The sequence below is a fragment of the Cherax quadricarinatus genome, unplaced genomic scaffold (assembly GCF_038502225.1).
Source record: "Cherax quadricarinatus isolate ZL_2023a unplaced genomic scaffold, ASM3850222v1 Contig37, whole genome shotgun sequence".
Lineage (NCBI taxonomy): Eukaryota > Metazoa > Arthropoda > Malacostraca > Decapoda > Parastacidae > Cherax > Cherax quadricarinatus.
In genome coordinates, this window is record NW_027195063.1 from 165,123 (window position 1) to 190,438 (window position 25,316).

Here is a 25,316-nt window from a genome sequence, read left to right on the forward strand (position 1 = left end):
GTTAGTGATGCTGGTGGTAGATGGTGGTAGTTGGTGGTAGTTAGTGAACCATCACGTTAACCTGTGATGTTAGTGATGCTGGTGGTAGATGGTGGTAGTTGGTGGTAGTTAGTGAACCATCACGTTAACCGGTGATGTTAGTGATGCTGGTGGTAGATGGTGGTAGTTGGTGGTAGTTAGTGAACCATCACGTTAACCTGTGATGTTAGTGATGCTGGTGGTAGATGGTGGTAGTTGGTGGTAGTTAGTGAACCATCACGTTAACCTGTGATGTTAGTGATGCTGGTGGTAGATGGTGGTAGTTGGTGGTAGTTAGTGAACCATCACGTTAACCTGTGATGTTAGTGATGCTGGTGGTAGATGGTGGTAGTTGGTGGTAGTTAGTGAACCATCACGTTAACCTGTGATGTTAGTGATGCTGGTGGTAGATGGTGGTAGTTGGTGGTAGTTAGTGAACCATCACGTTAACCGGTGATGTTAGTGATGCTGGTGGTAGATGGTGGTAGTTGGTGGTAGTGGTGAACCATCACGTTAACCGGTGATGTTAGTGATGCTGGTGGTAGATGGTGGTAGTTGGTGGTAGTTAGTGAACCATCACGTTAACCTGTGATGTTAGTGATGCTGGTGGTAGTTGGTGGTAGTTGGTGGTAGTTAGTGAACCATCACGTTAACCTGTGATGTTAGTGATGCTGGTGGTAGATGGTGGTAGTTGGTGGTAGTTAGTGAACCATCACGTTAACCTGTGATGTTAGTGATGCTGGTGGTAGATGGTGGTAGTTGGTGGTAGTAGTGATGGTGATGTTAGTGATGCTGGTGGTAGATGGTGGTAGTTGGTGGTAGTTAGTGAACCATCACGTTAACCTGTGATGTTAGTGATGCTGGTGGTAGATGGTGGTAGTTGGTGGTAGTTAGTGAACCATCACGTTAACCTGTGATGTTAGTGATGCTGGTGGTAGATGGTGGTAGTTGGTGGTAGTTAGTGAACCATCACGTTAACCTGTGATGTTAGTGATGCTGGTGGTAGATGGTGGTAGTTGGTGGTAGTTAGTGAACCATCACGTTAACCTGTGATGTTAGTGATGCTGGTGGTAGATGGTGGTAGTTGGTGGTAGTTGGTGAACCATCACGTTAACTGGTGATGTTAGTGATGCTGGTGGTAGATGGTGTAGTGGGTAGTTAGTGAACCATCACGTTAACCTGTGATGTTAGTGATGCTGGTGGTAGATGGTGGTAGTTGGTGGTAGTTAGTGAACCATCACGTTAACCTGTGATGTTAGTGATGCTGGTGGTAGATGGTGGTAGTTGGTGGTAGTTAGTGAACCATCACGTTAACCTGTGATGTTAGTGATGCTGGTGGTAGATGGTGGTAGTTGGTGGTAGTTAGTGAACCATCACGTTAACCTGTGATGTTAGTGATGCTGGTGGTAGATGGTGGTAGTTGGTGGTAGTTAGTGAACCATCACGTTAACCTGTGATGTTAGTGATGCTGGTGGTAGATGGTGGTAGTTGGTGGTAGTTAGTGAACCATCACGTTAACCTGTGATGTTAGTGATGCTGGTGGTAGATGGTGGTAGTTGGTGGTAGTTAGTGAACCATCACGTTAACCTGTGATGTTAGTGATGCTGGTGGTAGATGGTGGTAGTTGGTGGTAGTTAGTGAACCATCACGTTAACCTGTGATGTTAGTGATGCTGGTGGTAGATGGTGGTAGTTGGTGGTAGTTAGTGAACCATCACGTTAACCGTTAACCTGTGATGTTAGTGATGCTGGTGGTAGATGGTGGTAGTTGGTGGTAGTTAGTGAACCATCACGTTAACCTGTGATGTTAGTGATGCTGGTGGTAGATGGTGGTAGTTGGTGGTAGTTAGTGAACCATCACGTTAACCTGTGATGTTAGTGATGCTGGTGGTAGTTGGTGGTAGTTGGTGGTAGTTAGTGAACCATCACGTTAACCTGTGATGTTAGTGATGCTGGTGGTAGATGGTGGTAGTTGGTGGTAGTTGGTGAACCATCACGTTAACCTGTGATGTTAGTGATGCTGGTGGTAGATGGTGGTAGTTGGTGGTAGTTAGTGAACCATCACGTTAACCTGTGATGTTAGTGATGCTGGTGGTAGATGGTGGTAGTTGGTGGTAGTTAGTGAACCATCACGTTAACCTGTGATGTTAGTGATGCTGGTGGTAGTTGGTGGTAGTTGGTGGTAGTTAGTGAACCATCACGTTAACCTGTGATGTTAGTGATGCTGGTGGTAGATGGTGGTAGTTGGTGGTAGTTAGTGAACCATCACGTTAACCTGTGATGTTAGTGATGCTGGTGGTAGATGGTGGTAGTTGGTGGTAGTTAGTGAACCATCACGTTAACCGGTGATGTTAGTGATGCTGGTGGTAGATGGTGGTAGTTGGTGGTAGTTAGTGAACCATCACGTTAACCTGTGATGTTAGTGATGCTGGTGGTAGATGGTGGTAGTTGGTGGTAGTTACTGAACCATCACGTTAACCGGTGATGTTAGTGATGCTGGTGGTAGATGGTGGTAGTTGGTGGTAGTTAGTGAACCATCACGTTAACCTGTGATGTTAGTGATGCTGGTGGTAGATGGTGGTAGTTGGTGGTAGTTAGTGAACCATCACGTTAACCTGTGATGTTAGTGATGCTGGTGGTAGATGGTGGTAGTTGGTGGTAGTTAGTGAACCATCACGTTAACCGGTGATGTTAGTGATGCTGGTGGTAGATGGTGGTAGTTGGTGAACCATCACGTTAACCGGTGATGTTAGTGATGCTGGTGGTAGATGGTGGTAGTTGGTGGTAGTTAGTGAACCATCACGTTAACCTGTGATGTTAGTGATGCTGGTGGTAGTTGGTGGTAGTTGGTGGTAGTTAGTGAACCATCACGTTAACCTGTGATGTTAGTGATGCTGGTGGTAGATGGTGGTAGTTGGTGGTAGTTAGTGAACCATCACGTTAACCTGTGATGTTAGTGATGCTGGTGGTAGATGGTGGTAGTTGGTGGTAGTTAGTGAACCATCACGTTAACCGGTGATGTTAGTGATGCTGGTGGTAGTTGGTGGTAGTTGGTGGTAGTTAGTGAACCATCACGTTAACCTGTGATGTTAGTGATGCTGGTGGTAGATGGTGGTAGTTGGTGGTAGTTAGTGAACCATCACGTTAACCTGTGATGTTAGTGATGCTGGTGGTAGATGGTGGTAGTTGGTGGTAGTTAGTGAACCATCACGTTAACCTGTGATGTTAGTGATGCTGGTGGTAGATGGTGGTAGTTGGTGGTAGTTAGTGAACCATCACGTTAACCGGTGATGTTAGTGATGCTGGTGGTAGATGGTGGTAGTTGGTGAACCATCACGTTAACCGGTGATGTTAGTGATGCTGGTGGTAGATGGTGGTAGTTGGTGGTAGTTAGTGAACCATCACGTTAACCTGTGATGTTAGTGATGCTGGTGGTAGTTGGTGGTAGTTGGTGGTAGTTAGTGAACCATCACGTTAACCTGTGATGTTAGTGATGCTGGTGGTAGATGGTGGTAGTTGGTGGTAGTTAGTGAACCATCACGTTAACCTGTGATGTTAGTGATGCTGGTGGTAGATGGTGGTAGTTGGTGGTAGTTAGTGAACCATCACGTTAACCGGTGATGTTAGTGATGCTGGTGGTAGATGGTGGTAGTTGGTGAACCATCACGTTAACAGGTGATGTTAGTGATGCTGGTGGTAGATGGTGGTAGTTGGTGGTAGTTAGTGAACCATCACGTTAACCTGTGATGTTAGTGATGCTGGTGGTAGATGGTGGTAGTTGGTGGTAGTTAGTGAACCATCACGTTAACCGGTGATGTTAGTGATGCTGGTGGTAGATGGTGGTAGTTGGTGGTAGTTAGTGAACCATCACGTTAACCTGTGATGTTAGTGATGCTGGTGGTAGATGGTGGTAGTTGGTGGTAGTTAGTGAACCATCACGTCAACCGGTGATGTTAGTGATGCTGGTGGTAGATGGTGGTAGTTGGTGGTAGTTAGTGAACCATCACGTTAACCTGTGATGTTAGTGATGCTGGTGGTAGATGGTGGTAGTTGGTGGTAGTTAGTGAACCATCACGTTAACCGGTGATGTTAGTGATGCTGGTGGTAGATGGTGGTAGTTGGTGGTAGTTAGTGAACCATCACGTTAACCTGTGATGTTAGTGATGCTGGTGGTAGATGGTGGTAGTTGGTGGTAGTTAGTGAACCATCACGTTAACCGGTGATGTTAGTGATGCTGGTGGTAGATGGTGGTAGTTGGTGGTAGTTAGTGAACCATCACGTTAACCTGTGATGTTAGTGATGCTAGTGGTAGATGGTGGTAGTTGGTGGTAGTTAGTGAACCATCACGTTAACCGGTGATGTTAGTGATGCTGGTGGTAGATGGTGGTAGTTGGTGGTAGTTAGTGAACCATCACGTTAACCTGTGATGTTAGTGATGCTGGTGGTAGATGGTGGTAGTTGGTGGTAGTTAGTGAACCATCACGTTAACCTGTGATGTTAGTGATGCTGGTGGTAGATGGTGGTAGTTGGTGAACCATCACGTTAACCTGTGATGTTAGTGATGCTGGTGGTAGATGGTGGTAGTTGGTGGTAGTTAGTGAACCATCACGTTAACCTGTGATGTTAGTGATGCTGGTGGTAGATGGTGGTAGTTGGTGGTAGTTAGTGAACCATCACGTTAACCGGTGATGTTAGTGATGCTGGTGGTAGATGGTGGTAGTTGGTGGTAGTTGGTGAACCATCACGTTAACCTGTGATGTTAGTGATGCTGGTGGTAGATGGTGGTAGTTGGTGGTAGTTGGTGAACCATCACGTTAACCTGTGATGTTAGTGATGCTGGTGGTAGATGGTGGTAGTTGGTGGTAGTTAGTGAACCATCACGTTAACCTGTGATGTTAGTGATGCTGGTGGTAGTTGGTGGTAGTTGGTGGTAGTTAGTGAACCATCACGTTAACCTGTGATGTTAGTGATGCTGGTGGTAGATGGTGGTAGTTGGTGGTAGTTGGTGAACCATCACGTTAACCTGTGATGTTAGTGATGCTGGTGGTAGATGGTGGTAGTTGGTGGTAGTTAGTGAACCATCACGTTAACCTGTGATGTTAGTGATGCTGGTGGTAGTTGGTGGTAGTTGGTGGTAGTTAGTGAACCATCACGTTAACCTGTGATGTTAGTGATGCTGGTGGTAGATGGTGGTAGTTGGTGGTAGTTGGTGAACCATCACGTTAACCTGTGATGTTAGTGATGCTGGTGGTAGATGGTGGTAGTTGGTGGTAGTTAGTGAACCATCACGTTAACCTGTGATGTTAGTGATGCTGGTGGTAGTTGGTGGTAGTTGGTGGTAGTTAGTGAACCATCAAGTTAACCTGTGATGTTAGTGATGCTGGTGGTAGATGGTGGTAGTTGGTGGTAGTTGGTGAACCATCACGTTAACCTGTGATGTTAGTGATGCTGGTGGTAGATTGTGGTAGTTGGTGGTAGTTAGTGAACCATCACGTTAACCTGTGATGTTAGTGATGCTGGTGGTAGTTGGTGGTAGTTGGTGGTAGTTAGTGAACCATCACGTTAACCTGTGATGTTAGTGATGCTGGTGGTAGATGGTGGTAGTTGGTGGTAGTTGGTGAACCATCACGTTAACCTGTGATGTTAGTGATGCTTGTCGTAGATGGTGGTAGTTGGTGGTAGTTGGTGAACCATCACGTTAACCTGTGATGTTAGTGATGCTGGTGGTAGATGGTGGTAGTTGGTGGTAGTTGGTGAACCATCACGTTAACCTGTGATGTTAGTGATGCTGGTGGTAGATGGTGGTAGTTGGTGGTAGTTGGTGAACCATCACGTTAACCTGTGATGTTAGTGATGCTGGTGGTAGATGGTGGTAGTTGCTGGTAGTTGGTGAACCATCACGTTAACCTGTGATGTTAGTGATGCTGGTGGTAGATGGTGGTAGTTGCTGGTAGTTGGTGAACCATCACGTTAACCTGTGATGTTAGTGATGCTGGTGGTAAATGGTGGTAGTTGGTGGTAGTTAGTGAACCATCACGTTAACCTGTGATGTTAGTGATGCTGGTGGTAGATGGTGGTAGTTGGTGGTACTTAGTGAACCATCACGTTAGCCTGTGATTTTAGTGATGCTGGTGGTAAATGGTGGTAGTTGGTGGTAGTTAGTGAACCATCACGTTAACCGGTGATATTAGTGATGCTGGTGGTAGATGGTGGTAGTTGGTGGTAGTTAGTGAACCATCACGTTAACCGGTGATGTTAGTGATGCTGGTGGTAGATGGTGGTAGTTGGTGGTAGTTAGTGAACCATCACGTCAACCTGTGATTTTAGTGATGCTGGTGGTAGATGGTTGTAGTTGGTGGTAGTTAGTGAACCATCACGTTAACCTGTGGTGTTAGTGATGCTGGTGGTAGATGGTGGTAGTTGGTGGTAGTTAGTGAACCATCACGTTAACCGGTGATGTTAGTGATGCTGGTGGTAGATGGTGGTAGTTGGTGGTAGTTAGTGAACCATCACGTTAACCTGTGATGTTAGTGATGCTGGTGGTAGATGGTGGTAGTTGGTGGTAGTTAGTGAACCATCACGTTAACCGGTGATGTTAGTGATGCTGGTGGTAGATGGTGGTAGTTGGTGGTAGTTAGTGAACCATCACGTTAACCTGTGATGTTAGTGATGCTGGTGGTAGATGATGGTAGTTGGTGGTAGTTAGTGAACCATCACGTTAACCTGTGATGTTAGTGATGCTGGTGGTAGATGGTGGTAGTTGGTGGTAGTTAGTGAACCATCACGTTAACCTGTGATGTTAGTGATGCTGGTGGTAGATGGTGGTAGTTGGTGGTAGTTAGTGAACCATCACGCTAACCTGTGATGTTAGTGATGCTGGTGGTAGATGGTGGTAGTTGGTGGTAGTTAGTGAACCATCACGTTAACCTGTGATGTTAGTGATGCTGGTGGTAGATGGTGGTAGTTGGTGGTACTTAGTGAACCATCACGTCAACCTGTGATGTTAGTGATGCTGGTGGTAGATGGTGGTAGTTGGTGGTAGTTAGTGAACCATCACGTTAACCGGTGATGTTAGTGATGCTGGTGGTAGATGGTGGTAGTTGCTGGTAGCTACTAGTAGCTGGGTGATAGCTGCTGGTAGATGCTTGAAGATGGGTGATAGTTGCTGGTAGCTGCTAGTAGCTGGGTGATAGCTGCCTGTAACTACTACTAGCTGGATGATAGCTGCTGGTAGCTCCTAGTAGCTGGGTGATAGCTCCTGGTAGCTGCTAGTAGCTAGGTGATTGTTGCTGGTAGCTACTAGTTGCTGGGTGATAGCTGCTGGTAGCTGCTAGTAGATGGGTGATAGTTGCTCGTAGCTGCTAGTAGCTGGGTGGTAGTTGCTCGTAGCTGCTAGTATCTGGGTGATAGTTGCTGGTAGCTGCTAGTAGCTGGGTGATAGTTGCTGGTAGCTACTAGTAGCTGGGTGATAGTTGCTGGTAGCTGCTAGTAGCTGGGTGATAGTTGCTCGTAGCTACTAGTAGCTGGGTGATAGCTGCTGGTAGATGCTTGAAGATGGGTGATAGTTGCTGGTAGCTGCTAGTAGCTGGATGATAGCTGCCGGTAACTACTAGTAGCTGGGTGATAGCTGCTGGTAGCTGCTAGTAGCTAGGTGATAGATGCTGGTAGCTACTAGTAGCTTGATGATAGCTGCTGGTAGCTGCTAGTAGCTAGGTGATAGTTGCTGGTAGCTACTAGTAGCTGGGTGATAGCTGCTGGTAGGTGCTTGAAGATGGGTGATAGTTGCTGGTAGCTGCTAGTAGCTGGGTGATAGCTGCCGGTAACTACTAGTAGCTGGGTGATAGCTGCTGGTAGCTCCTAGTAACTGGGTGATAGCTCCTAGTAGCTGCTAGTAGCTAGGTGATAGCTGCTGGTAGCTACTAACAGATTGATAATAGCTGCTGGTAGCTGCTAATATCTAGGTGATAGTTGCTGGTAGCTACTAGTAGCTGAGTGATAGATGCTGGTAGCTGCTAGTAGCTGGATGATAGCTGCCGTTAGCTACTAGTAGCTGGGTAATAGCTGCTGGTAGCTGCTAGTAGATGGGTGATAGCTGCTGGTAGCTACTAGTAGCTGGGTGATAGCTGCTAGTAGCTTAGTGATAGCTGCCGTTAGCTACTAGTAGCTGGGTGATAGCTGCTGGTAGCTACTAGTAGCTGGGTGACAGTTGCTGGTAACTGCTAGTAGCTGGGTGATAATTGCTCGTAGCTGCTAGTAGCTAGGTGATAGTTGCGAGTAGCTACTAGTAGCTGGGTGATAGTTGCTGGTAGCTGCTAGTAGCTGAGTGATAGCTGCTTGTAGCTGATAATAACTAGGTGTTAGTTGCTGGTAGCTACTAGTAGCTGGGTGATAGCTGCTGGTAGCTGCTAGTAGATGGGTGATAGTTGCTCGTAGCTGCTAGTAGCTGGGTGATAGTTGCTCGTAGCTGCTAGTAGCTTGGAGATAGTTGCTGGTAGCTGCTAGAAGCTGGGTGATAGTTGCTGGTAGCTGCTAGTAGCTGGGTGATAGCTGCTGGTAGCTAGGTAATAGTTGCTGGTAGCTACTAGTACCTGGGTGATAGCTGCTGGTAGCTGCTTGAAGATGGGTGATGGTTGCTAGTAGCTGATAGTAGCTGGGTGACAGCTGCCGGTAGCTACTAGTAGCTGGGTGATAGCTGCTGGTAGCTGCTAGTAGCTAGGTGATAGTTGCTGGTAGCTACTAGTAGCTGGGTGATAGCTGCTGGTGGCTGCTAGTAGATGGGTGACGGCTGCTGGTAGCTACTAGTAGCTGGGTGATAGCTGCTAGTAGCTTGGTGATAGCTGCTGGTAGCTGCTAGTAGCTGGGTGATAGCTGCTGGTAGCTCCTAGTAGCTCGATGATAGCTGCTGGTAGCTGCTAGTAGCTAGGTGATAGTTGCTGGTAGCTACTAGTAGCTGGGTGATAGCTGCTGGTAGCTGCTATTAGATGGATAATAGCTGCTGGTAGCTGCTAGTAGATGGGTGATAGTTGCTGGTAGCTGCTAGTAGCTGGGTGATAGTTGCTAGTAGCTGCTAGTAGCTGGGTGATAGTTGCTAGTAGCTGCTAGTAGCTGGGTGATAGTTGCTAGTAGCTACTAGTAGCTGGGTGATAGTTGCTGGTAGCTACTAGTAGCTGGGTGATAGTTGCTGGTAGCTGCTAGAAGCTGGGTGATAGCTGCTGGTAGCTGCTAGTAGCTGGGTGATAGCTGCTGGCAGCTGCTAGTAGCTAGATGATAGCTGCTGGTAGCTACTAGTAGCTGGTGATAGCTGCTGGTAGCTGCTAGTAACTGGGTGATAGCTGCTGGTAGCTGCTAGTAGCTGGGTAATAGCTGCTGGTAGCTACTAGTAGCTGGTGATAGCTGCTAGTAGCTGCTAGTAGCTGGGTGATAGCTGCTGGTAGCTGCTAGTAGCTGGGTGATAGCTGCTGCTAGCTGCTAGTAGCTGGGTAATAGCTGCTGGTAGCTACTAGTAGCTGGTGATAGCTGCTGGTAGCTGCTAGTAGCTGGGTGATAGCTGCTGGTAGCTGCTAGTAGCTGGGTAATAGCTGCTGGTAGCTACTAGTAGCTGGTGATAGCTGCTGGTAGCTGCTAGTAGCTGGGTGATAGCTGCTGGTAGCTGCTAGTAGCTGGGTAATAGCTGCTGGTAGCTACTAGTAGCTGGTGATAGCTGCTGGTAGCTGCTAGTAGCTGAATAATAGCTGCTGGTAGCTACTAGTAGCTGGTGATAGCTGCTGGTAGCTGCTAGTAGCTGGGTGATAGCTGCTGGTAGCTGCTAGTAGCTGGGTGATAGCTGCTGGTAGCTGCTAGTAGCTGGGTAATAGCTGCTGGTAGCTACTAGTAGCTGGTGATAGCTGCTGGTAGCTGCTAGTAGCTGGGTGATAGCTGCTGGTAGCTGCTAGTAGCTGGGTGATAGCTGCTGGTAGCTGCTAGTAGCTGGGTAATAGCTGCTGGTAGCTACTAGTAGCTGGTGATAGCTGCTGGTAGCTGCTAGTAGCTGGGTAATAGCTGCTGGTAGCTGCTAGTAGCTGGGTAATAGCTGCTGGTAGCTACTAGTAGCTGGTGATAGCTGCTGGTAGCTGCTAGTAGCTGGGTGATAGCTGCTGGTAGCTGCTAGTAGCTGGGTAATAGCTGCTGGTAGCTACTAGTAGCTGGTGATAGCTGCTGGTAGCTGCTAGTAGCTGAATAATAGCTGCTGGTAGCTACTAGTAGCTGGTGATAGCTGCTGGTAGCTGCTAGTAGCTGGGTGATAGCTGCTGGTAGCTGCTAGTAGCTGGGTGATAGCTGCTGGTAGCTGCTAGTAGCTGGGTGATAGCTGCTGGTAGCTGCTAGTAGCTGGGTAATAGCTGCTGGTAGCTACTAGTAGCTGGTGATAGCTGCTGGTAGCTGCTAGTAGCTGGGTGATAGCTGCTGGTAGCTGCTAGTAGCTGGGTGATAGCTGCTGGTAGCTGCTAGTAGCTGGGTAATAGCTGCTGGTAGCTACTAGTAGCTGGTGATAGCTGCTGGTAGCTGCTAGTAGCTGGGTGATAGCTGCTGGTAGCTGCTAGTAGCTGGGTGATAGCTGCTGGTAGCTGCTAGTAGCTGGGTGATAGCTGCTGGTAGCTGCTAGTAGCTGGGTGATAGCTGCTGGTAGAGCAGTTGAACATCAAAATGGTATACAATACCGACAGGTTGTTAGGTAAGAACACATATGCAACAGTTAGACAACTTTATTCCGAAACGTTTCGCCTACACAGTAGGCTTCTTCAGTCGAATACAGAAAGTAGGCAGGAACAGTAGAGATGTGAAGACGATGTAATCAGTCCATCACCCTTAAAGTCGTAGAATTTGAGGTTGTCAGTCCCTCGGCCTGGAGAGGTTCAGTTCCATAGTCAGGAACTATCTGAAGATCAAGCGACAGTGCGGAGACTTAAATACTGTCGGAAGGAGAGGTGCAGAGTAGTAGTAGTAGTAGTAGTAGTAGTAGTAGTAGTAGTAGTAGTAGTAGTAGTAGCAGTAGTAGTAGTAGTAGTAGTAGTAGTAGTAGTAGTAGTAGTAGCAGTAGTAGTAGTAGTAGTAGTAGTAGTAGTAGTGGTAGTAGTAGTAGTAGTAGTAGTAGTGAGAGGACACTGAGAGGTCATGTCCCTCTCAGATCCAACACTTCTCACTTGCAAAGCTTGTCCAAGGAGTTTTCTGTACCAAGATGCCACGTGTTGCAGTGTCTGACAAGATGAACATCTACTACTACTACTACTACTGCTACTACTACTACTACTACTACTACTACTACTACCCTGCACCTCTCCTTCCGACAGTATTTAAGTCTCCGCACTGTCGCTTGATCTTCAGATAGTTCCTGACTATGGAACTGAACCTCTCCAGGCCGAGGGACTGACAACCTCAAATTCTACGACTTTAAGGGTGATGGACTGATTACATCGTCTTCACATCTCTACTGTTCCTGCCTACTTTCTGTATTCGACTGAAGAAGCCTACTGGTAGAGCAGTTATCTCTCAAGGGAGAGCCCCTAGGTTCGATCACCTGTCCCTGACTGACAACACTACGTCAGCCAGTACATGATACAACTTATACAGACCATAGCTGACACCTATGACATACTACTATATAGAAAGTTCCTTGTTATGTACAGCATTTCCTGCATATTAGGTCAGTTTTGTTCCCAGTATGCCACCCACACCAGTCCACTAACATCCAGGTACCTATTTACTGCTAGGTGACCATGGACAGCAGGTGTCTAAAGGAAACACGTCCTAATGTTCTTACCCATACAGGGATCGAACCCCAGTACGGGTGAGGGAACAGTTTGTTAGTGAGTTAAATAGGTCTTCCCCTACCCAGGAAAAGGACTGGTAATGTTGCTTACCCCTTTCCCCTTGAAAAGAGAAAATGACTCCCATAAATACCTGGGCCACAACATCCAGGCTTGGTAATCACCCATCTCACATTAGGACAAACTTAGAGAGCACTGCTGAAGGGTGAGTCGAAATACTGATGAGAATGAGTGACTAAAATGATTTACTGTGTAAGGAACCTCCCGTATGAAGATAGACTTAAAGCCTTAAATCTCCACTCTCTGGAGAGGCGTAGAATGAGGGGAGATATCATTGAAGTGTATAAGTGGATGACGGGCATAAACAAGGGAGACATTAATAAAGTACTGAGGGTGTCGAACCAGGTAAGAACCAGGAATAATGGATTTAAGCTGGATAAATTTAGATTTAGAAAGGACATAGGTAAGTACTGGTTTTCTAACAGAGTTGTAGATGCGTGGAACAGTCTTCCCAGTGGGGTGATAGAGGCTAGGACCTTGGGTAGCTTTAAGAAGAGACTGGACAAATATATGAGTGGGAGGGGCTGGGTTTGATTGGTGTCAAGGGGTACGGGAGTTATTTCTTGAGTAGCTTTAGGTAGATGTCGTTTTGATAAGGACCTGCCTCGTATGGGCCAGTAGGCCTTCTGCAGTTTTCCTACATTCTTATGTTCTTATGTTCTTAAATCGAGGGAGCTCCTGCAACTTCCTGGACTAAGTCTCCTTCTGCCTCTCCCTAAGTCCCAACAGCCTCATTCACTTACAGCAATTTCCTTAACACGCGCATTAGTTTCCCCGGCTCCTAATATATTTATTTCCCCCCTATAATCCACCTTGTCCATAATTGCTATTGAGTTTCCTTTGTCTACTTTCTTGAGGAAGTCTAAGTTCTTTCCTTAATTCATGGTATAACTTAACAAATCTCTGGTGGTAGCCTACACAGTTGGATGATAGAATACCTGTCAGAGTATCCTCTGTCCTCTGCCAAGGATTTAGAAGGGAGTCTAAAGAAATGATCCTAGGTACACCACAGGGAGGAGTTCTCAGTCCCATGCTGTTTAAATGCTCTACCAGCCTCACCTAAACAGCTATAAGCTGTTGATGACATCATGATCCCTACAACAGGGCATCAGATGAGTACCATTCCTAACCAAGTTTAAGCAATCTGTAATCGATTATGTGATGGCCTATGGAGCAACTTGCAATGTAAACACTGACTGGTGTTGTAGTAGCCAGGCTTAGGCAATATAAACACAAATGCAGTATAATGTGATCCTTTATTGACTACGTTTCGCCCACACAGTGGGCTTTTTCAAGTCACAAACAGAACTACCTGGGGTGGAAGGAACGCGAGTATTTATAGTCCGGCTGAGGTCAGGTGAAGAATGCTGCATCTGATGATGTACCGAGTTGGGTTGTAGAGTCTAAAAACTTGGGTAGCTTGGAAAGGAGACTGGACAAGTTTGTGAGCAGACCTTCTACAGTGTTCTTATGTGGGATAGCGATGAAGAAGTTTCTTGGCAAGTGGTTCAGCTATGTTATAGAAGCCACTATTCTGGTTGAAGTTGTCGGATATAGAAATAAGTGATGATTCCAGGATTCTTCGGTATTGGGTGTTGTCTTCTGTGGCGATAAGTCTTGAGTTTCTGTAGTTTATCAAGTGGCTGTGTGAATTACGGTGTTGTACGCAGGCATTCCTTGTGTCGTCAGACCTGCTTGCGTATTGGTGTTCTGAAATACGTGTTTGGAGGTCCCTTGATGTTTCGCCCACGTATAACTTGTTGCAGTCATTACAAGGGATTATGTATACCCCTGCAGAGGATGGAGGCTTGTCCTGCCTACTACTGGTGATGTCCTTGATGGTCGTGGTTGTGGAGGTAGATACCGAAGAATCCTGGAATCATCACTTATTTCTATATCCGACAACTTCAACCAGAATAGTGGCTTCTATAACATAGCTGAACCACTTGCCAAGAAACTTCTTCATCGCTATCCCACATAAGAACACTGTAGAAGGTCTGCTCACAAACTTGTCCAGTCTCCTTTCCAAGCTACCCAAGTTTTTAGACTCTACAACCCAACTCGGTACATCATCAGATGCAGCATTCTTCACCTGACCTCAGCCGGACTATAAATACTCGCGTTCCTTCCACCCCAGGTAGTTCTGTTTGTGACTTGAAAAAGCCCACTGTGTGGGCGAAACGTAGTCAATAAAGGATCACATTATACTGCATTTGTGTTTATATTGCCATTATTACAACCTAGGATTTCAAATGACCTGTTATCCCAGGTGTAATGGGAGCAAATAAACACAGTAGAAAAAGTTTAGACTTATATTATCCTTCACCAATTATAACAGCAATATGTACACTATGTACAGTGATAAATATAGTGCACTCCACGGTAAGCAAGGCAGAAATAGAAGCCACAAGATAGCAGACCGTGCTTCAACCAGCTCTAGAATGGGAATGACAAGGGCAGACAGGAGAGCGGTATCCACATAACCTCTGCGATTGTCAATCCCACCTTCTTATTGGCTAGAACCTGGTCACTAGTTGAACGATGGGGCCCGTACTTCTGATAGTGTGATGTTGTAGTAGCCTGGCTTAGGCTTGGTTACAAGTACTTCTGACAGTGTGATGTTGTAGTAGCCTGGCTTAGCCTTGGTTACAAGTACTTCTGACAGTGTGATGTTGTAGTAGCCTGGCTTAGGCTTGGTTACAAGTACTTCTGACAGTGTGATGTTGTAGTAGCCTGGCTTAGGCTTGGTTACAAGTACTTCTGACAGTGTGATGTTGTAGTAGCCAGGCTTAGGCTTGGTTACAAGTACTTCTGACAGTGTGATGTTGTAGTAGCCTGGCTTAGGCTTGGTTACAAGTACTTCTGACAGTGTGATGTTGTAGTAGCCTGGCTTAGCCTTGGTTACAATTACTTCTGACAGTGTGATGTTGTAGTAGCCTGGCTTAGGCTTGGTTACAAGTACTTCTGACAGTGTGATGTTGTAGTAGCCTGGCTTAGTCTTGGTTACAAGTACTTCTGACAGTGTGATGTTGTAGTAGCCTGGCTTAGGCTTGGTTACAAGTACTTCTGAGAGTGTGATGTTGTAGTAGCCTGGCTTAGGCTTGGTTACAAGTACTTCTGACAGTGTGATGTTGTAGTAGCCTGGCTTAGGCTTGGTTACAAGTACCTCTGACAGTGTGATGTTGTAGTAGCCTGGCTTAGGCTTGGTTACAAGTACTTCTGACAGTGTGAAGTTGTAGTAGCCTGGCTTAGGCTTGGTTACAAGTACTTCTGGCAGTGTGATGTTGTAGTAACCTGGCTTAGGCTTGGTTACAAGTACTTCTGACAGTGTGATGTTGTAGTAGCCTGGCTTAGTCTTGGTTGCAAGTACTTCTGACAGTGTGATGTTGTAGTAGCCTGGCTTAGGCTTGGTTACAAGTACTTCTGACAGTGTGATGTTGTAGTAGCCTGGCTTAGTCTTGGTTACAAGTACTTCTGACAGTGTTATGTTGTAGTAGCCTGGCTTAGGCTTGGTTACAAGTACTTATGACAGTGTGATGTTGTAGTAGCCTGGCTTAGGCTTGGTTACAAGTACTTCTGACAGTGTGATGTTGTAGTAGCCTGGCTTAGGCTTGATTACAAGTACTTCTGACAGTGTGATGTTGTAGTAGCCTGGCTTAGGCTTGGTTACAAGTACTTCTGACAGTGTCATGTTGTAGTAGCCTGGCTTAGGCTTGGTTACAAGTACTTCTGACAGTGTGATGTTGTAGTAGCCTGGCTTAGGCTTGGTTACAAGTACTTCTGAGAGTGTGATGTTGTAGTAGCCTGGCTTAGGCTTGGTTACAAGTACTTCTGACAGTGTGAAGTTGTAGTAGCCTGGCTTAGGCTTGGTTACAAGTACTTCTGGCAGTGTGATGTTGTAGTAGCCTGGCTTAGGCTTGGTTACAAGTACTTCTGACAGTGTGATGTTGTAGTAGCCTGGCTTAGGCTTGGTTACAAGTACTTCTGACAGTGTGATGTTGTAGTAGCCTGGCTTAGGCTTGGTTACAAGTACTTCTGACAGTGTGATGTTGTAGTAGCCTGGCTTAGCCTTGGTTACAAGTACTTCTGACAGTGTGATGTTGTAGTAGCCTGGCTTAGGCTTGGTTACAAGTACTTCTGACAGTGTGATGTTGTAGTAGCCTGGCTTAGGCTTGGTTACAAGTACTTCTGACAGTGTGATGTTGTAGTAGCCTGGCTTAGGCTTGGTTACAAGTACTTCTGACAGTGTGATGTTGTAGTAGCCTGGCTTAGGCTTGGTTACAAGTACTTCTGGCAGTCTGGCAGACACACAGATGATGATCACACAAAATACAAAGTATGTAACCAGGTTTATGGTCACTGTCTTGAACACTATGTGCTTAATTGTCCACTTATTGAGGAATATGAAGATAGATAGTATAATAACCTATGTGACATGTCAAGATATCTTATTAATGAAAATAAGATACCAGATAAGTGAACTGTAGACATAAATCCAGATGTCCTCCTGTTAACACTTTTGTGGCCTAGTTTCTAGGCCTATTGTATATCCGTATGTTCCTGTGCTACCATCCACAGGATGGAAATGAGGTACACAGTAAACTAGCCACTACCATCATCACTACCACCATCACCACCACAACAATCACCACTACCACCATCACCACCACCACCAACCACCACCTACCACCAACCACCACCTACCACCAACCACCACCTACCACCAACCACCACCTACCACCAACCACCACCTACCACCACCTCCTCCATACATTTAAACACTTCCGGTGTTAAATAGATCAAAGGGGAAGGGGGTGAGGGAGAAGTGGTGAAGGGTAAGGGGTTAAGGAGAAACCCCTAGCAACCACCCACCTATTTCCCCTCAACCCATTTCTCTTCCATCGTCCCTTCTTATTCTTCCTTCGTCTCTTGTTCATTCTCTTCTCCTGTTTTTGTCAGTGTTAGGTTTGTTATGACAGTGTTGCCAGACTAGTGACACCACCACATGTGTACACACACACACACACACACACACACACACACGCACACACACGACAGCAAAATTCAAGAAGGCTGAGGAGAGGTTCGTTCCCAAGGGCAGAACGACCCTTTGGTTCACCCAGAGGTGTAGAGAGACTAGAACTAAGTGCTCTAGAGAAATGGAAAAAATACAGAAGACAAAGGACCCAGGAGAATAAGGAGATTAGTCGAAGAGTCAGAAATGAATGACTAACAACAATCTACAACACATCTATCGAAACAGGGCGACTACCTGAGGTATGGAAGACAGCAAATGTAGTCCCAATTTTTAATAAAGGAGACAGACACGAAGCATTAAACTACAGACCAGTGTCACTGACATGTTTAATATTCAAAGTCATGGAGAAGATTATCAGGAGAAGAGTTGTGGAACACCTAGAAAGAAATGAGCTTATCAACGACAACCAGCACGGTTTCAGGGACGGGAAATCCTGTGTCACAAACCTACTGGATTTATATAACAAGGTGACAGCAGTAAGACAAGAGAGAGAGAGGGGTGGGTAGATTGCATTTTCTTGGACTGTAAGAAGGTGTTTGACACAGTTCCACACAAGAGACTAGTGCCAAAACTGGAGGACCAAGCAGGGATGACAAGGAAGGCACTACAATGGATCAGAGAATATCTGACAGGAAGGCAGCAAAGTGTGATTGTACCTGATAAGGTGTCAGAGTGGGCGCATGTGACGAGCGGGGTCTCACAGAGGTCAGTTCTAGGACCAGTGTTCTTTCTGGTATATGTGAATGACATGACGGAAGGAATAGATTCAGAAATGTCTCTGACTGCAGACGCTGTGAAGGTAATGAGAAGAATTCAATCGAATGAGATTCAGGCAGAACTACAAAGGGATCTGGACAGGCTGCAGACCTGGTCACCAACTGGCTCTTGGAGTTTAACCCCACCAAGTGCAAAGTCATTAAAATTGGGGAAGGGCAAAGAAGACCGCAAACAGAGTGCAGGCTAAGGGACTAAAGACTGCAAACCTTACTCAAGAAAAAGGATCTTGGGGTGAGTATAACACCGAGCACATCTCCTGAAGCGCACATCAACCAAATAACTGCTGCAGCATATAGGCACCTGGCAAACCTCAGAACAGCATTCCGACACCTCAGTAAGGAATCGCTCAAGACACTGCACGTACACCGTGTACGTCAGGCTCATACTGGAGTATGCAGCACCAGTTTGGAACCCACACATCTGTCAAGCATGTCAAGAAATTAGAGAAAGTGCAAAGATTTGCAACAAGGCTAGTCCCAGAGCTAAGAGGCATGTCCTACGAGGAGCGGTAAAGGGAAATCAACCTGACGACACTGGAGGACAGGAGATATAGGGAGGACATGATAACAACATATAAAATACTGAGAGGAATTGACAAGGTGGACAGAGACAGGATGTTCCAGAGATTGGACACAGTAACAAAGGGTAACAGTTGGAAGTTGAAGACACAGATGAATCACAGGGATGTTAGGAAGTATTTCTTCAGTCACAGAGTTGTCAGGAAGTGGAATAGTTTGGGAAGCGATGTAGTGGAGGCAGGATACACACATAGCTTTAAGAAGAGGTATGATAAAGCTCATGGAGCAGGAAGAGTGACCCAGTAGCGACCAGTGAAAAGGCGAAGCCAAGAGCTATGACTCGACCCCTGAAACCACAGTTAGGAACCCAGCTTACCAGGCGAGAAAGATACATGATAATATACACTTGGAAAATCCTGGAGAGATTAGTACCAAACTTACACACGAAAATCACTGCCTATGACAGCACAAGACTGGACAGGAGATGTAACATTAACACAATGATAAGTAGCGGTGCCACGAGTACACTGAGAGACAGCACAGTGTCAGGGGACCAAGACTGTTCAACTGCCTCCCACCATACATACCCCAATAGATCCCTGACAGTCTTCAAGACCCCTGGTTGTCTTCAAGGCCCCTGGTTGTCTTCAAAACCCGTGGTTGTCTTCAAGATCCCTGGTTGTCTTCAAGACCCCTGGTTGTCTTCAAGATCCCTGGTTGTCTTCAAGGCCCCTGGTTGTCTTCAAGGCCCCTGGTTGTCTTCAAGACCCCTGGTTGTCTTCAAGACCCCTGGTTGTCTTCAAGATCCCTGGTTGTCTTCAAGATCCCTGGTTGTCTTCAAGATCCCTGGTTGTCTTCAAGGCCCCTGGTTGTCTTCAAGACCCCTGGTTGTCTTCAAGGCCCCTGGTTGTCTTCAAGACTCCTGGTTGTCTTCAAGATCCCTGGTTGTCTTCAAGACCCCTGGTTGTCTTCAAGGCCCCTGGTTGTCTTCAAGATCCCTGGTTGTCTTCAAGATCCATGGTTGTCTTCAAGGCCCCTGGTTGTCTTCAAGACCCCTGGTTGTCTTCAAGGCCCCTGGTTGTCTTCAAGACCCCTGGTTGTCTTCAAGGCCCCTGGTTGTCTTCAAGACCCCTGGTTGTCTTCAAGACCCCTGGTTGTCTTCAAGACCCCTGGTTGTCTTCAAGACCCCTGGTTGTCTTCAAGACCCCTGGTTGTCTGAAAGACCCATGGTTGTCTTCAAGACCCCTGGTTGTCTTCAAGACCCATGGTTGTCTTCAAGACCCCTGGTTGTCTTCAAGACCCCTGGTTGTCTTCAAGACCCCTGGTTGTCTTCAAGACCCCTGGTTGTCTTCAAGACCCCTGGTTGTCTTCAAAACCCCTGGTTGTCTTCAAGACCCATGGTTGTCTTCAAGACCCCTGGTTGTCTTCAAGACCCCTGGTTGTCTTCAAGACCCCTGGTTGTCTTCAAAACCCCTGGTTGTCTTCAAGACCCCTGGTTGTCTTCAAGACCCCTGGTTGTCTTCAAGACCCATGGTTGTCTTCAAGACCCATGGTTGTCTTCAAGACCCTTGGTTGTCTTCAAAACCCCTGGTTGTCTTCAAGACCCCTGGTTGTCTTCAAGACTCCTGGTTGTCTTCAAGACCCATGGTTGTCTTCAAGACCCATGGTTGTCTTCAAGACCCCTGGTTGTCTTCAAGACCCCTGGTTGTCTTCAAGATCCCTGGTTGTCTTCAAGGCCCCTGGTTGTCTTCAAGACCCCTGGTTGTCTTCAAGGCCCCTGGTTGTCTTCAAGACCCCTGGTTGTCTTCAAGGCCCCTGGTTGTCTTCAAGACTCCTGGTTGTCTTCAAGATCCCTGGTTGTCTTCAAGACCCCTGGTTGTCTTCAAGGCCCCTGGTTGTCTTCAAGATCCCTGGTTGTCTTCAAGATCCATGGTTGTCTTCAAGGCCCCTGGTTGTCTTCAAGACCCCTGGTTGTCTTCAAGGCCCCTGGTTGTCTTCAAGACCCCTGGTTGTCTTCAAGGCCCCTGGTTGTCTTCAAGACCCCTGGTTGTCTTCAAGACCCCTGGTTGTCTTCAAGACCCCTGGTTGTCTTCAAGACCCCTGGTTGTCTTCAAGACCCCTGGTTGTCTGAAAGACCCATGGTTGTCTTCAAGACCCCTGGTTGTCTTCAAGACCCATGGTTGTCTTCAAGACCCCTGGTTGTCTTCAAGACCCCTGGTTGTCTTCAAGACCCCTGGTTGTCTTCAAGACCCCTGGTTGTCTTCAAGACCCCTGGTTGTCTTCAAAACCCCTGGTTGTCTTCAAGACCCATGGTTGTCTTCAAGACCCCTGGTTGTCTTCAAGACCCCTGGTTGTCTTCAAGACCCCTGGTTGTCTTCAAAACCCCTGGTTGTCTTCAAGACCCCTGGTTGTCTTCAAGACCCCTGGTTGTCTTCAAGACCCATGGTTGTCTTCAAGACCCATGGTTGTCTTCAAGACCCTTGGTTGTCTTCAAAACCCCTGGTTGTCTTCAAGACCCCTGGTTGTCTTCAAGACTCCTGGTTGTCTTCAAGACCCATGGTTGTCTTCAAGACCCATGGTTGTCTTCAAGACCCCTGGTTGTCTTCAAGACCCCTGGTTGTCTTCAAGACCCATGGTTGTCTTAAAGACCCATGGTTGTCTTCAAGACCTCTGGCTATCCTCAAGACCCCTGGCTGTCTTCAAGACCCCTGGCTGTCTTCAAGACCCCTGGTTGTCTTCAAGACCCATGGTTGTCTTCAAGACCTCTGGCTGTCCTCAAGACCCCTGGCTGTCTTCAAGACCCTTGATTGTCTTAAGACCCCTGGCTGTCTTCAAGACCCTTGGTTGTCTTCAAGACCCCTGGTTGTCTTCAAGACCCCTGGTTGCCTTCAAGACCCCTGGTTGTCTTCCAGACCCCTAGTTGTCTTCAAGACCCTTGGTTGTCTTCCAGACTCCTGGTTGTCTTCAAGACCCCTAGTTGTCTTCAAGACCCCTGGCTGTCTTCAAGACCCCTGGTTGTCCTCAAGACCCCTGGTTGTCTTCAAGACCCCTGGTTGTCTTCAAGACCCCTGGCTGTCTTCAAGACCACTGGTTGTCTTCAAGACCCCTGGTTGTCTTCAAGACCCCTGGCTGTCTTCAAGACCCTTGGTTGTCTTCAAGACCCCTGGTTGTCTTCAAGACCCCTGGTTGTCTTCAAGACCCCTGGTTGTCTTCAAGACCTCTGGCTGTCTTCAAGACCCTTGGTTGTCTTCAAGACCCATGGTTGTCTTCAAGACCCATGGTTGTCTTCAAGACCCCTGGTTGTCTTCAGGACCCATGGTTGTCTTCAAGACCCCTGGTTGTCTTCAAGACCCCTGGTTGTCTTCAAGACCCCTGGTTGTCTTCAAGACCCCTGGTTGTCTTCAAGACCCCTGGTTGTCTTCAAGACCCCTGGTTGTCTTCAAGACCCATGGTTGTCTTCAAGACCCCTGGTTGTCTTCAAGACCCCTGGTTGTCTTCAAGACCCCTGGTTGTCTTCAAGACCCCTGGTTGTCTTCAAGACTCCTGGCTGTCTTCAAGACCCCTGGTTGTCTTCAAGACCCCTGGTTGTCTTCAAGACTCCTGGCTGTCTTCAAGACCCCTGGTTGTCTTCAAGACCCCTGGTTGTCTTCAAGACTCCTGGCTGTCTTCAAGACCCCTGGTTGTCTTCAAGACCCCTGGTTGTCTTCAAGACTTCTGGTTGTCTTCAAGAGCGAGCTGGACAGACACACAGTACCTGACCAGCCAGGTTGTGGTTCCTACGTTGCTTTCCGTGCGACCAGCAGTAACAACCTGATTGATCAGGTCCTGGTCCACTACCAGACCTGGTCATGGACCGTCCCGCGGGGGCGCTGACCCCCAGAACACCTTCCAGGTATACCAAGCATTGTATAACAGACTTTAAACCTAACATACCAAGCATCGTGTAGTAGATAGACTTTAAACCAAACAAACGCTGGTGTAATAGATACGACTTAGTGATAATAAAGTTAATTAGAGTGAGTGTCGTCTGTGAGTAATGGTTCTTAAATGTTGAGAACCAGTGCCAAGACTTGTGTGAGAGAGAGAGACACACACACACACACACACACACACACACACACACACACACACATATATATATATATATATATATATATATATATATATATATATATATATATATATATATATATATATATATATATATATATATATATATATATATATATATATATATATATATATATATATATACATACAAATTAAACATCTTACGTCTGGAAGAACAATTATGTCTAAGGAGGTATTTAGCAACTCTGGCCTATATTGTCGTACATCTGGCAGCACCTGCACTGTATTATCTTACTTCTGGCAACCTGTTCATGTAAGGTCGTACATCTGGCAGCCACTTGATGTATTGTCGTACATCTGGCAGCACCGGCACAGTATTATTTTACTTCTGGCAGCCAGTTCATGTAACGTCTTACATCTGGCAGCCACATGATGCACTGTCGTACATCTGGCAGCACCTGCACTGTATTATCTTTCTTCTGGTAGGTGGTTCATGTAACGTCGTACATCTGGCAGCCACTTGATGCAATGTCGTACATCTAGCAGCAAGCTGATACAACACTCAAGACAGAGCTGCCAACTATCCCATAATTATTACGTTATCGTGTTCTGGCAACAAATTAATGAATCATCGTATGCCTGGCAGGTACTTGATGGGCTGTCGTACAGCTAGAAACAAAGTAACAAATCGTCGTGCGTCTGGCAGACAACCAGTGTATCATACATCAGGCAGAATGTTAATGAGTTCTCGTACGTGTTGCAGAATATTAGTGAGTTGTCATACGTCTGGCAGAATATTAGTGAGTTGTCGTACGTCTGGCAAAATATTAGTGAGTTGTCGTACGTCTGGCAGAATATTAGTGAGTTGTCGTACGTCTGGCAGAATATTAGTGAGTTGTCGTACGTCTGGTAGAATATTAGTGAGTTGTCGTGCGTCTGGCAAAATATTAGTGAGTTGTCGTACGTCTGGCAGAATATTAGTGAGTTGTCGTACGTTTGGCAGAATATTAGTGAGTTGTCGTACGTCTGGCAGAATATTAGTGAGTTGTCGTACGTCTGGCAGAATATTAGTGAGTTGTCGTACGTCTGGCAGAATATTAGTGAGTTGTCATACGTCTGACAGCTGGCTAGTACATCATTGTAGGTCTGGCAGTGTTACTACACACCAGCCATCTGCTGGTGTGTACGTACACAGTATAGCAGAGGTTAATGGTAATGGGTGGGTAATATTAATGGTAATGGGTGGGTAATATTAATGGTAATGGATGGGTAATATTAATGGTAATGGATGGGTAATATTAATGGTAATGGGTGGGTAATATTAATGGTAATGGGTGGGTGATATTAATGGTAATGGGTGGGTAATATTAATGGTAATGGGTGGGTAATATTAATGGTAATGGGTGGGTAATATTAATGGTAATGGGTGGGTAATATTAATGGTAATGGATGGGTAATATTAATGGTAATGGATGGGTAATATTAATGGTAATGGATGGGTAATATTAATGGTAATGGGTGGGTAATATTAATGGTAATGGGTGGGTAATATTAATGGTAATGGGTGGGTAATATTAATGGTAATGGGTGGGTAATATTAATGGTAATGGATGGGTAATATTAATGGTAATGGGTGGGTAATATTAATGGTAATGGGTGGGTGATATTAATGGTAATGGGTGGGTAATATTAATGGTAATGGGTGGGTGATATTAATGGTAATGGGTGGGTAATATTAATGGTAATGGGTGGGTAATATTAATGGTAATGGATGGGTAATATTAATGGTAATGGATGGGTAATATTAATGGTAATGGGTGGGTAATATTAATGGTAATGGATGGGTAATATTAATGGTAATGGGTGGGTAATATTAATGGTAATGGGTGGGTAATATTAATGGTAATGGGTGGGTAATATTAATGGTAATGGATGGGTAATATTAATGGTAATGGATGGGTAATATTAATGGTAATGGGTGGGTAATATTAATGGTAATGGATGGGTAATATTAATGGTAATGGATGGGTAATATTAATGGTAATGGGTGGGTAATATTAATGGTAATGGGTGAGTAATATTAATGGTAATGGGTGAGTAATATTAATGGTAATGGGTGGGAGGGAAGCTCCCATTCCTGGGATCAAAAACCTTCAACGGCAAGAAAGTAGCGGAGATTATAGGCTCGTTGTCCTTCCTTGAACCAAACACATATTTGCCCTCAAATATCTTCCTGTGTGCGGCCTCCTGCCCCTCCCTACCCTACCCATTATTAAGGTTAAACCCTTGGGGAGGTAATGGAAGGGTGAAAGAGGCAAGACGTCCCTGCTAACCCCTTAAAATACCCCAAATATGTGAACCCTTTAACCCGGAGGCCACCAAACATGGCCGCCATTTCCAGCCTATTTACCATATATATTTCGCTCTAAACACGTATATTAAAAGCCTTTCTCAAATAAAAATCGACTTTTTAGCAAGATAAATCTCTGAATTATCCGAGAAATGATGGAGAGGATGAGGAAATGAGGAGAAATGGAGTAATTTGGGGTGAGAGAAGGGCAGGTATGTGCCATATGTTAGTCTGGTCCACCACGTCCGATTCTTCAGCCGCGGCGCTGACTTCTACTTACTTTATCACTATTATATAGATATTTTGTGTACATATTAAGATATAAATTATTATAATTAATAGTAGTAGTAGTGATGTTAATATTATTATTATCATTATTATTAGTAGTAGTAGTATTAGTATTATTATCATAATTATTATTATTATTATTATTATTATTATTATTATTATTATTATTATTATTATTATTATTATTAGTATTATTATTAATATTATTATTATTACATTAATTATTATTATCAATATTATTATTGTTATTATATTAATTATTATTATTATTTTTATTGTTATAATTATTATATTAATTATTATTATTATATTAATTATTATTATTATATTAATTATTATATTAATTATTATTATTATATTAATTATTATATTAATTATTATATTAATTATTATTAT

The 25,316-nt window shown here is 45.5% G+C and overlaps 1 protein-coding gene across 1 annotated transcript in view; it reads left to right on the top strand.

The window, feature by feature from the left end:
- The window catches only part of LOC128700989 (paired box protein Pax-1-like), a 142,351-nt gene that overhangs the window by 110,611 nt on the left and 6,424 nt on the right, over window positions 1-25,316 (top strand). The gene's annotated exons all lie outside the window — the stretch shown is intronic.